Below are 13076 nucleotides of genomic sequence, written 5' to 3'. Positions count from 1 at the left end.
CAAGCAGCATAAATATCCCCGGAAGTAAAAGACTGGACAGTCGCCACCTTAGCTCAGTTGGAGGAGCACCGTACGGAAAATTCGGAGGTCGTGGGTTCGGATACCACGGGTGGCATGTTTATTCTACTTTCTAATCAATTATGTTTCAGTTATAAAGTAACTACACTATTAATTTCCAATTGATTTAACCACAAGTTAAAAAAGAAAAAATAGAACTATTCCCTCCTGCTTACTTTGGTTTCGGGTACTGTTGGCTTCCTTCATTTGTATCTTGTAATGACGTTCAAGAATTAAGGAAGCCGAGAGAAAAGGGTTATGAAGCCTCAAAGCAAAAACGAAACCGCCGCATAACGAGCAACTGCGCATTCCCGGTGTCAAAGGCCATGGAGCGGTTCTCAGTAACTGTTGCTGGAGCGTTTCGCATCATGGAAGCGCTTAGCAATGCTCACATTCTCTTACGTGAGCTTCGTGATTAGCCGGGACGTTTCTCGTTGCCTAGGTTGGAAAGGCCACGACGATCGGAAACTATCACGATTGGCTAGAGCGCTTTTGCAGAGCCGAATTATCATTTGTACGACCGCTAGGACCTTGACGTTCACAGAAATGGCGCTTTATTCATGTAAAATTACTGATAAACTGTGTCAACAAATTCTACAGTTGAAAGAAGAGGCAAAAACACACTACGCGCGCGAGAGAGATCCTATTCATTTTATCTCTAGGTGTCATCCTCGTGGGGCGCGCTGGCTTCTTGAAGCTTCACGTAACTTAAGTGGCGCACCCTTGACATCCTGAACGATCCTGAAATTGCGTACCTAAAGCAGAAGACATATCTGACAGAGCACTTCTTGCACCCTTTAAGAAAACAAAGGCAGTGTTGGTTTCATTGAAGATGCTCCTTGCGATTGATTCGTATTCGCGATTATCATGTTCTGTACCTCTTTCATTACAGGTCTTACAGGTGCCTTGAAATACTGAAGTGGCCACTGTACGTTTTGGCTGACACTGCTAGCATCCCGCCTCTTTTGGCTGGAGCCTGTAAGTACCGTATGCTGCATCCATAAAAGGGAGCTCTTACTTCCATTAAATCTAGAACAAGGCGTCGTTTTTGGAAATGCGAGACCGACATCTCTACACTCGAGGCATATGTTGTCAAGCGATTTATTTTCTGACGCCAACCACTTTTATTAACTAAAATACAACTATTCGGCAACGTCCTTACAAGACTTCAAAGAAGAGCGAGGTTAATGAGCTTGGTAATATGACAACTTAAAAGTAGTCAAAACTTTCTTTCAACGTCCAGTGCAAAACATCTGGTCCTTAAGGGAGTAGTTAAAAATAGTTTCCAGCGGAATTTCTCCAGTACATTTTATGTTTTAGTTGAATCACGCAGCACGATGGCAGATCATGAGAAACAGGTGCGGTTGCTGATCAATTTCTGCGAGGCAGTCGGCTAAAGACACGCAGTCCTGCACGACGTCCCATGTAACAAGGATCGGGCCTTAAAACAAAACCGGTCACAAGGATGGGATCACGTTATATTTAAGGAGTGTACCCGCGCAACTAGCCGTACTCTTACGCACTGATCTATCCGCGAATTCTGTGCTTAATAAACGCTTTTACTCCGCTACCAATACCTGTAATCTGAACTTGCAGTGTTCTGAAACGCCATGAGAGTAAGCTTTTCGTGCCTGGGCTTCAGATGGTTCAATTGTTGCGGTTATTTATCCACCCTCTCCTCGCATCAGAAAAAATTGGCAGGAAACCGGAATAGGTGGCTGATTAAGTTTCTTTGATCACTAGGATGCACGTTCAAGTGAGGTCCCACTGATGGCGGTCTCACTCCATGCGCTAATGCTGGGGAATTTTTCATTTTTGCGCATAAGTTTTCTCGCAGCGACAAACACGCGCGCGGAAAGGGCGTCTTTCGGGTATTGCAACTGTGTTTTTGCTGCATGACTGAAGTTTCAGCTGACAATTTTTACTCACGTCATACAACTGTCACACAAGCAATTGTTGACTTCTTAAAACACTATTTAAAGTACTGAAAGGTAGTTTGGCGCGTGAGAGCACCGCGAAGAGGCAAATGGTAACCATTAATTAGCACTGAGAAGTGAATATTTTCTCCTGCTAAGAAAACGGAACTGGAATTCAGTGAGAAACCCTATTTCATTCGGAGCTACAAACAACAGCATTGAAGAACGTGTTCAGGGTGGTTTCACGGCGCCCAGGCGCAGCGGCGGGTAAGGATCCTCAAGTGCTCTTTTCCTTCTGCTTGAATGTGCCCGCGACGAGATTCCAGCGGCTGAAGTGTGTCCACGTGTCTTGTGCCCTCTTGGCTGACCTCGCAGATCTCCTGGTCGGGGCGTGCGTCTCCCTCCAGGCGGAAAAGCTGCTGGCCGCGGTAAGCACGCGAACGGCGCGCCACCTTCCTCCGCGCGTTCACAGATACTTGGCTCGTGCCAACGGCGGGCGGCCAAGGGCGCCAGCGTTCGATTGTGCCTGAGTCGAGCGATTATTGAACATCCTGCCCACACGCACGCACTGTAGATAGCTGGAAAACTGCGCACAGCAATCCACCGCTCGGGGCGCTGATGAGTGTGCGTTGCTTCGGCTTGTTCGCAGTGCACTGAACGACCACGAGTGCAACTTGTCGCTGTGCTGGTCGGCACTTGCCTAGAAAGACGACTTCAGGCGCAAAGAGGAATGGGCACACGGTGCAACGCTGGTCCTCTGTTCTCTCTATTGACCCTGTGTTGCTCTTTGCGCCGGAATCTTTTTTCACAATCGTGAGTAGACCTCACGCGCCTGAGGGTTTCGGATGCAGACTCTCGTTTTTATGTCTGCGTTTAAAACGCCTCACACGCGCTTGCGTGAGAGGCGCAAACGTGAAACCCGGCCGCGGCGGCCGCGTTTCGATGGAGGCAAAGCCCAAAAGGTGGCCACTGCTGTGCGATGTCAGTGCACGTTAAAGATCCTCAGGTGGTCCAAATTATTGCGTAGCCCTCTACTACGGCACCTCTTTCTCTCTTTTACTTCTTTCACCAAAACATTCCTCTCTTCCCTCACGGAGCGGTTGAGGTTTCCTCCGAGAAGTGAGACAGTTACTGCGCCATTTCCTTACCTGAAAACTAAATTTCATTTTTTCAAGTGTGATTCGTCATTTAGATAGGAATTCATAAGGATACGGAAAAATGTTTACTGAAGAAACAATAATAAGGCAACTTACGGGACGTCGAGTTGATCCTGAATGTATTCACTTGAACTTGACTAACTGCACTGCCTTAACATTTAAAAAAATAGAACAGGTTTCGTTTTTATTAGAACGTTACAGAACAACTTCCTAGCGTGCGCTTAACTCTATATAAGCCATTCATAACGCATTCATGTACTCAAGCACAGACCTGGGCTGGACTAAGCGCCGTGACATGCAATGACATTCTTCTGCAGGGTAAACAAGCATCCGCTGTGGCTCCTGAGCGACTTTTCACGCCTTACGTCTCTCATGGTTTAGGAAATGTGGTGGATACATGATTAATGCGGAATGCGCACAAGGAAACACGGCAAGTGCTCAAAGGATTCGAATCATGAGGGGCCTCTGGCCAAGGATTCAGGCCACACTGAGCTCCGTAACGAAAATTGCTTCGCTGTTGCGATGACATGCAGTCTTTGTCAGTGCAACAGGAAAAAAGCATTACAGAATGCTTGGTGTGTGAGTGCCCCTCGCTATTTCAATTTTACCTGTGTATTCAGTTAGCTGCCTGCACGTCCATCGGCAACCCATGCACGGCTTAAGTGGTTGTGGCAGTGTCCCGTATTGCCGAGAAGCAATGCAGTTATGCCTCCTTTGCATTTACAGCAAGCACGCTTACACACTCGGTTTCGTTTTCCTCCGATCGCTCAGAAAACAATCGGAGAAAAGACCTTCCTGGCCTTGGTGGCGGCTAACGTTGTGATGCTCCTCGTGGTTCCTCCTGTGTGCCTGCTCCCAGTGCACACCAACCTACGTAAGTGCACCACAGTCGGCCCCCGCGGCCTGCGTGACCCCTGGCGAGAGCGCTGCTTTGGAAGAGCAGACGCGCTTCTTTACTTCGTCTCACGTTTTGACCATTTGTAGAGGCGTATAGCGAGGAATGGCAAGACATCTGCAGACGCTGCAGTTAACCTCTTGTGTGCATGCGAATGTGCTATCTAGTTTTCTCAGTACGACAGTCGCAGTCAAAGCGTTCCAGTGTTGAAAGATTCCAATATTATTTTGTACTCGCACACACAAAAAAGTATTGCTAAGTCATTCCCAACAGTGGAGCAGTGATACACAGCTTATTTTTTATCTATATTTATTTATGCAGATATCTACAGCGCTCGGAAACGGGCATTATTGTAGGGGCATTATTGTTCACTGACGGGCTGCCTGATAAGTTATTGTGCCATATTTAAAGCGCCAAAAGCGGGGACATTTTCTTAGCCTGCCGTATTTCTTCCAGAGCTGTACAACACACTTATCAAAAGCGTTTAGAAAGCGCCTCAAAAGAAGTTGACAATCACATTTGCACTGCGTATAGTTGGCACAAAAAAAAATAGGTAAACACATCCTTGCTTGTAAATTTGATTACCTCCAACAACACTACGTAGCAGTCATGCTCGCACGGGAAATGTAACCTATAGCCATTCCTTATTTCTGCACGTGCTCGTTGTTTCGCCATTGCGTTTAGTAACATGAGCGCGCTGCGCGCAACTCCGCCGCTCTTCGCTACTTGCTCAAGTACTGCCACGGAATTGCCAGTATCGGAACAACGAGGGTTATAACCCGGGAATTTTAGCAGCGACTACAATATTGTCACTTATCAATCTAAAATTTCCCCGACAGGGTCACACTGAGTGGCATAAAATTACTTTGTCTGCATATAAAAAAAGTTTCCTTCGCAAACATAACCCACATAACCGAAAGATGAACGGGTCGTTTAGTCGCAATAAACGGAGAGATCTGTGAAATGTTCGCTGTGGAGCCTTTACACACTCAACCTGCTTTTCGCAGCGGCGTCTATTGCCTGCATATGGATGACCATAGTCGTATGGCTGAAGCTGGTGTCTTACCACATGGTCAACGCCTGGTCTCGCAGAGACGGCCGCTCTTGAGCAAAAAAGTGACAGCGAAAAGGTCGCCGTGGAGAAACAACGTAAGCTGACCGCCACCTGGCTCGGATATTTATTATTATTTTTTCATCTTAGCAGGCTGCTTGCAAGTCTGCAAGACATACTCAGATAACACGACGCGGAAAAAAAAAAGCGCAGAATAGAGCTGCGTTGGTCGATAAATCTTGGGCTGCAGATTTGACAGAAGCAAGGCTTCTTTCCAGAAAAGAAGTCGGAAACATTTTTTAATGCACATTTCATTAACGCTACGCGTTTTGAAGTCAGGGCTTGAATCATAATACATAGCGCTCGTTTACTGAAAATTTTATTCGTACCCGCTTTTCCATTTGCGCCTAACACTTGAAAAAAATTCACAATGACGTAAGTTATATTAAGAGCATGCACATGATCTCAACATTCATGTCTCATTTTGTCACATATTGCGCCCGAACAACGATACGTTTCTTTACTGAAAATAAAGTCCAAGGAGCAGGGGGTAAATAAGACAGCATAATATCCTCTTCAGACACAGCACACTATAATGTACGTTTGTCTTCCACGAAATTTAAAAAAAAATCGCTTCTGCAGACTAAATGCTATTGTGTGTCAGAGGGTACTCACCGTGCTCCCGCTTGATCACCTTTTCAAGAACTGTGTAACAACAGGGGCGCTCTGAGCAGCCTTTCAAGTTGGGTATTTTGTAAAATAAGCTTTCTTCTATCCGAGGCCGAACAGTTTCCCGTTCGAAGTTTCTCGTTCGAAGTTTCGCATCGAAGTTTCTCGTGCTTTATACATGATATAATTTAGAATTTTGGCTGACATACGCATTCTGTCGTGCATTTATTACTAAATGTACATCATAAGATGATGTCGTATGTTTCTTAAGGCACATAGACCCGTAGAAGAGAGCACGGAGAAAACTAATGAAGTAAAACTGATGGATTGAGGCGTGCATGGATTTAGGAGTTCGGAGAATACCAAAAAAGCACACCAAGGAACCCCAGGGTTCCGCGGAACTCGTTTGAGAACTCCTGGTCTAGAGGGATTATTCAGCAACAATAGACCTCCACAGGAGCCGTGAGAGAATACCGATAAGAGAATGTTTCGGGCAAATCTCTCTGCTGTTTTTCACTGCACTCTTAGAAGAGCTTACAAGAGCTTAGAAAAGCCTTTTGGAACTGTTACGGCTCAAGCTTATGCACCGTCGGCCAGCTCTGATTTCCCTCGATACTTGTTCAACGACTGCCGGGCTTCATTTCAATGGCAGAGCAGCTAGCAGGCAGGTGATGATGTCGTAATACAAGGGGATGCATGGATTGTCCTGAACGATGCGCATGTCCACGCACACACCGTCTTGCACACGTCTATCGCGCACAGTCAAGAATGTAATACACGCGAACGCGCGCACATATCACGCACAACCTAGACGATGTCCATGTCCTTAACACACACGTATGCGCACTTGCTTCTTTCGCTGTGTTAACAGTGCATGAACATTCACACATTTTTTTGCTCACTGATGATAGCGTTAATGAGTAAAACGGTAGTAAATAGTTTTTTTTCTTTTCTGCCCTACCCTACAGGTGCCACATGCCAGTACACCAATGGCGCAACTTCCAACGGCGAAATCGCCAAACCTGTCGTCTATCCGAACAACTTGTATGCTGCGGGTAAGATGTGTAATATGTTCCCGCTAAGGAGGCGACCTAGGGCTTCAGGGCTGGACGGTTACCGGTGCACTAACGCAGCATTCAAGCTGTGAGAATGTGAACACCTGATTAGTAGTTCTCGAGTTGCTGAACTCTGCGGCCGTGCAAAGGCAGTCTGCCATGTTTGCCTGAATGAAGCAGAAGTAGCGTGCCCTGAAGGGACGAATATGTGCAAACTCTGCCACGTAATGCGAGCCAAGTATTGAAACAAAAAAGCACGCACGAAAGAAAGTTTTTATTGCTTTGTGTGGAGTAAAAAAACGTATCTGCTAGAGCTTTTTATGCACCGAGTTCAAAAGATAACATTAACCGCTGTATTGTGCAATTATAAAACAATTCTACTGCGCGGCTGCTGACGATGCTGCTTCGGTTTCATCCTCGCATGTACCAGACTTTTTCTTTTTGCCCCGGACATGTGCTACTTGAGATAGCCTGTCAGTGAAGATTGCGTAGTGTTCCGCTCAAAGTGTGCTCCGAAAAGTGTTAGTTAAAATCAAGAAGAAAGGCGGAAATGAGCACAAACGCCGAAGTGTCATATTTTAGTTGTGAGAAACAACGGACCATCATAATCTGCCCTGAAAATGTTCGTCTTCTTGAGCGTCCCGAGACATTAGAGCTCGGAGATCTACATATATGTGTCTCAAGGCGCGCCAAGGGTGAAAGCAGGAACCACCTGGTTCTCGCACTGGATTGTCTGCCGTAAACCTTCCACCGTAGAGCACCAAATTTTGAGTCCTCTCGGGTCACCTCAGAGCGCACATGAGCATACGAGCAATACACGTGTGCCAGAAGGTTCCAAACAGAGCATTTGGTGCGAGATCCAGGCGGTGTCCTCTCAGGTCGTGGCTGCACCTACAGGAATTATGAGCGTAGCACTCAGTTGTTTTGAACGCCAAAGGAAGCGCTGTATTGTAAATGGCCTCTGTTCCTCGAACACACACAGGTAGACCTTCATACGCAGACGCATGCCAATCCATATTCAATTCCAGTTCGACCTGTCCTCCTGCTTTAAGCAGGCATTTTCCGGGTCGATCGTACAGTAGGACATACTATGCATGCACACATATGCACATATACATATGCAATATGCCGTTAGAAATCATGAGATCGGGTCGTGGTGCTAGTATCTTAACGTGACCAAAGGAGCACAAAGCATCAAGCGCTAAACGCATGTGGCGAAACTCAGGGTGACAAGCCGCGCGATGTCATCGCGCGATGGGCTGAGGGCCCCGGAACCGCTGTCGCTCATCGCGTCGCTCGTTCCTTGAGTTTGCAGAAACTTGCGCTCATTGCCCGGAAGCAGCTCGCGAGGCTAGCCAATAGCAGGAAGCTTTCAAGGTACGGATCTTCCGATCTAGCTATTTTGTGAGTGAAGTTTGTTTTTCTACCGCGGTTTCAGCGAAGAAGCTGTCGACGCTCGTTTCGGCTGACCGATGCATCGGAACATTTGAGCGAAAGCTTGGTAGGAATAATTGAACAAGAAAGACTGTTGAAAGGTCTCTTTTGCAAGCCTCAGTTACGCAGAATATAGTTTGGCACCACTGCGCTATGTCCCTTAGAAATACAATGTATTACCAGAAGAATTTTCATCAGTGCTTTTACCGTACTTTATGCTGTGTAGTCTTAAGAACGGAGTAATAGCACGTTTATACTTCCCTGATGACGGGAGGTGACTGAGCGGTGAGGCGGTGGCAGCAGAGCAACACCGAAAACGTGCCGCTCTATCGCCAAGTCTCATAGCTTCGCGCGGGCGTGTACCGGCGGCAGCGGTAGGCGACGGCCGTCGCCAGGAGCATCGCTTCATGGGGCTGCTGCTTCGTGCCAGTTATTAAATTCCAGTTTCCCAGCGTGTTACCACTTCAGCTGTGGTCAGACACGCGCGCAACAAAACTGCCGCAGTCGACGATGGGCATCGGGCAGCCGCCCGACTTATGCGCTCGTGTTTTCTTTTTCCTCAGACATTTGGTACTTCATGTTTGCTCCCACGCTGTGCTACGAGCTAAACTTCCCTCAGAGGCCCAAGATAAGAAAAATGTTTCTGCTTCGGAGAACCGTGGAACTGGTAAGCCACAAGTAGTAATGGTCACCCATTCAGGATACTTGTTTGGTTTTCGTGCCAGTGCCTGTATTTAAATAGAGACCAGTCTGAGGTGCTCAGATGCGTTTGAGTATTACCCCATATACGGCATTAAACACGTGAATGTGTGAAATTGAGACGTGACCCTCGAAAAAATTCGTAAGCGGGTTCAATAACACTTCGTGCCTTGTTAATATTGCTACTTTCAAGAGTAAGCTCCAACTAAGCTTTGCTTTCAATAATCACCGCTCGCTTCACACTTCCTTCGGTCTCCACTCTAACCAGCTCACACGTAAGTTGGAAGATCTGTCAGCCAAAGAGTACAAATCAATGTGAAACTGTCCTAGTGGCAAGATTAATGTCTTAAGTGCCGTGATGGCGTCCGCCTCGCTTTGATGGCAGTAGGTAACGAGAATATCTGCAGGGCAATTTCAGATATCGTCATGAGGGTCGCTGGCCGACATATTAGATTTACGTCATATTGTTTTATATGAAATTTCCCCATGGCTGGAAAGAAGGGATCTGAAATTATTTTTCTCCAGTGTAAGGAAGACGACGGGAATATGCGCGAGCCGCATGGCCATCGCCTTGTGCACGCTCCTGGCTGGACTAGCTGACCTCGGACTGCTGTTGGCCCTGCTCCCGTTAAGAAGCTTCTCCGAATAAACCCCACCTTACATTTGGTGGAAATGCTGGGTAATATATCCTTTCGCCCTGGAGCTTCGCAGCCGAACGCTACCCCCTACCGCGATGCCTTCGGATGCCAACCACCAAGCCGTGCTAGTGAGCCCGACCGCCGTCATCTGTGCTGGTTCTCTCCGCCAGCGAGACCCCGCTATCTTCAGTGGCACGGACGACCATCATGTTGAGGATTGGCTCACATCGTATGAGCGGGTGAGCGCATACTACAAGTGGGACGTGGAAACCAAACTGAACAATGTGATTTTTTATCTCACGGGCGTGGCGAATCTGTGGTATCGGAACCACGAGGCGGACATTACATCATGATCCGTTTTCAAAGCAAACTTCTCAGAGGCATTCGGCCGTCCGGCTGTCAGAAAAATCCGTACCGAACAGCGCTTGCGTGCGCGGTCGCAGCCGATAGGAGAAAACTTCACGAGTTACATCGAGGACGTCGTCGATCTGTGCAAGAGGGTGGACTCACAGATTTCCGAAGCCGACCAGATCACGCATATTCTCAAGGGCATTGATGACGACGCCTTTCAGATGTTGTTGGCACGAGACCTGCGCACCGTGGCGGAAGTCGTCACCCTATGTCACAGCTTCGACGAACTACGCAAGCAGACGGCTCTGACACGCGAACACACCACGAACATCGACTCGCTTGCTGGCCTGAACGATGCAAGAGACCAGTCATCGCTCCTGCCGCACATCAAGAGCTTCATCCGTGAAGAAGTTGCTCGGCAGCTCTCGCTTATTTCACGCCATCGAGAGACATCACCACACATAACTCCGAATCTGCGGGACATCATTCAAGAACAGGTCGCTGAGGCTCTTCCGCAAGCCCCTGAGCCCACACGTCTCGCGGCTCCGCTGACATATGCGGACATTGTTGCGCGACCTCGCCCACCTACCTATGCTCCGCCTCCTGGTCCCGTTCGGGAGCCCGCTGCTTTTATTCCACCGCCTGCTCATCTGCGAACCTACCTCCTGGGGCACGCCTGATAATATTCGACCGCCTGCTCAACTGGGAAACTCCTGGCGCACGCCTGACAACCGCCCGATCTGCTACTTCTGCGGCTTGCCAGGTCATGTGGCGCGGCTTGGCCGTCGATGCATGAACGTCTCACGAACACCTCCTGAAGTTTTCGGCTACTGGTACCAGCGTCAGCACTCACCTCCTGCTGAGCTACCCCTAAGCCGTTCTGGCTCCTGAGTGCACCGCCTTCTCTGGACGCCGTTCGCATTCTCCACGTCGGCTCTCCATCTCTCCGATGCGACGGCGTCCCTCGACCACTCAAGAGGAAAACTAGGTGCCGCAGTTCCTGAGGCGAGAACTGCGCAGTCGTCGAAATTCGAAAGGCCTGGTTTGTCTTGCAGCTGATTTAATTGAAGTTTTTTGTAGAGGGCGTATTTGTGATGGCGCTTTTCGACACCGGTGCTGCGGTTTCTGTCATGGATGCAGCGCTTTGCCGATCTTTGAGGAAAGTGAAGACGCCCCTTGCTGGCCTGTCGTTACGAACTGCAAGTGCGCACCTCATCCAGCCAGGAGCGTGCGCCAGGCGATGGCCATGAGGCTCGCGCGTGTGTCCGTCGTCTTCCTTCACCTTACACCTTACACTAGAAAAAATATATCAAACCATAAAAAAATAGTTGATCACAAAAAGGTGGAATCTCGCGCCCGCCCCAAGCAGGAAAAGTAATCGGCTCAATATTGAAAATGTATTGGCAAAAGCCGGTCATACACAGGACCAGAGTGACACCATCCCTTCCCAATATTGCGCCGATTACCTGTGCTGCTTGGGGCACTGCGGTTTTTGTCGACTTAGCCTACGAATAACTAGAAATATGTTTCGAGAATATGCATGAAGCTTTTTAGAGGAAATTTATGACTGCTGTAGAGTCCGCCCAGCGTATTTTTTTTATCTAAAGTTAAGCAAACTTGGCGCATGAAAACTTTTTTTGTTAAATTGAAGTGTTTATTTTAAAGAGGAATTAAGCCAGCCACAAACGTTTAACGCTACATTCTTGTCTACTAAACAATGTAAAATTCGCCGGCTTCTCTCTTGCATGTAAGGAAATATTACTGAGCAAACTTCAAGGAAGAACCGAACCAGGAGAGTTTTTGACGACGAAAGGAAATTTTTTATATTGTTATATTCTGTTCAGATATTATACACTATATATCAATATTCATAAACATTAAAAACAAGTGTCTATAATTCCTGCTGTAGTACATATAGCCCCTCCAAAGAGGCTTATTTTAAACGCACTGACCTTTCGCCAAATTTGGTTGCGAATAACTTCAACTTTTGGGCACATTTCTATTTACCGTAGATAGCGTCCATTCCGTTATTCCAGTCGATATCTAAATTTTATTTCTTATCCTAAAATTTCTGAAACTTCGACCACAGAAAGTTTTTGGTTAATGGGGGTTTAACGTCCCAAAGCGACTCGGGCTATGAGGGACGCCGTAGTGAAGGGCTCCGAAAATTTCGACCACCTGGAGTTCTTTAACGTGCACTGACATTGCACAGTACACGGGTCTCCAGAATTTCGCCTCCATTGAAATGGGACTGCCGCGGTCGGGATAGAACCCGCGTCTTTCGGGTCAGTAGCCGAGCGCCACAGAAAGTTTTTGTCTAACTTTGGAGGCCTTTATCGCAGGAAATAAATCAATTATAAATAGTCCACACAAGCGTTCTCTGCCAACGTATCTACCTGAAATATACGAAGTTCACTAATACGCTTTTTACGGATAAGGGAAAAAAAACTCGGGGGTGGGGGGGGGGGGGGGGGGCTTTGCTTCTAAAAACCAGAACACGACAGCGTTATCGGGTCTCGTTCGCATCGCCTACTCAACACTCACACGACCTAATTCCTAATTTGCAAACTGATTATTATTCATGTGCGCATCAGTACTTATCTCTAAGACAGTTCACCAAGCCAAAGACCACAGCGCATTCACTAGGTCTGCCTTTATTCTTCTAGAACCAACCAGTCTTCACGGCGTACGTACGGGTAACGTGTCCGTCCCGCAGTTCGAAGGCTTTCAGTTCGGTTCCCTCCCAAATTAAGCCAATTTTCTTTTCAGCGTAGTTACTTCCCTTTGGGTACAGGAATCTCCCTCAGAAATTTGGCGCCAATCCGAAAGTTGTTTGACCTCTTCTTGAATTTAATAATTGAGTCCTCCCATCGGGGTTTTTCGATAACGGCCAACGACGCCGACGATTACGCTGCCGGCTTTTCTGCGACGCGGGACCCTTAACGCCATCGCGATAATATTTATGCTCAAATTTCAAGAAAGCCCAGAGCAACAAAGGTTTTGGATGACGGGTAAAGAAAACGTTTTAAATTATTGTATTTACTTATTCGGTTCAGCTGTTCACAATTTACTCTGAACTCCTTCATAAAGCACTTACTGTGACACAATACTTCACTGGCTACACAGCACGTATAACGATACCCTTCTGCAATGC

General features: G+C 47.4%; 1 pseudogene across 1 annotated transcript in view; it reads left to right on the top strand.

Moving 5' to 3' along the window:
* The window catches only part of LOC144093688 (diacylglycerol O-acyltransferase 1-like), a 65935-nt pseudogene that overhangs the window by 45166 nt on the left and 7693 nt on the right, over positions 1-13076 (top strand). The window contains exons 3-8 of the transcript XR_013306310.1: positions 950-1035; positions 2349-2401; positions 3902-4004; positions 5033-5174; positions 6714-6800; positions 8798-8901. The product of XR_013306310.1 is annotated as a diacylglycerol O-acyltransferase 1-like (transcript). The remainder of the gene's footprint in view (positions 1-949; positions 1036-2348; positions 2402-3901; positions 4005-5032; positions 5175-6713; positions 6801-8797; positions 8902-13076) is intronic.

This window comes from Amblyomma americanum, chromosome 1 (assembly GCF_052857255.1).
Source record: "Amblyomma americanum isolate KBUSLIRL-KWMA chromosome 1, ASM5285725v1, whole genome shotgun sequence".
Classification (NCBI taxonomy): Eukaryota; Metazoa; Arthropoda; class Arachnida; order Ixodida; family Ixodidae; genus Amblyomma; species Amblyomma americanum.
This window is presented reverse-complemented; position numbering and strand designations above follow the sequence as displayed.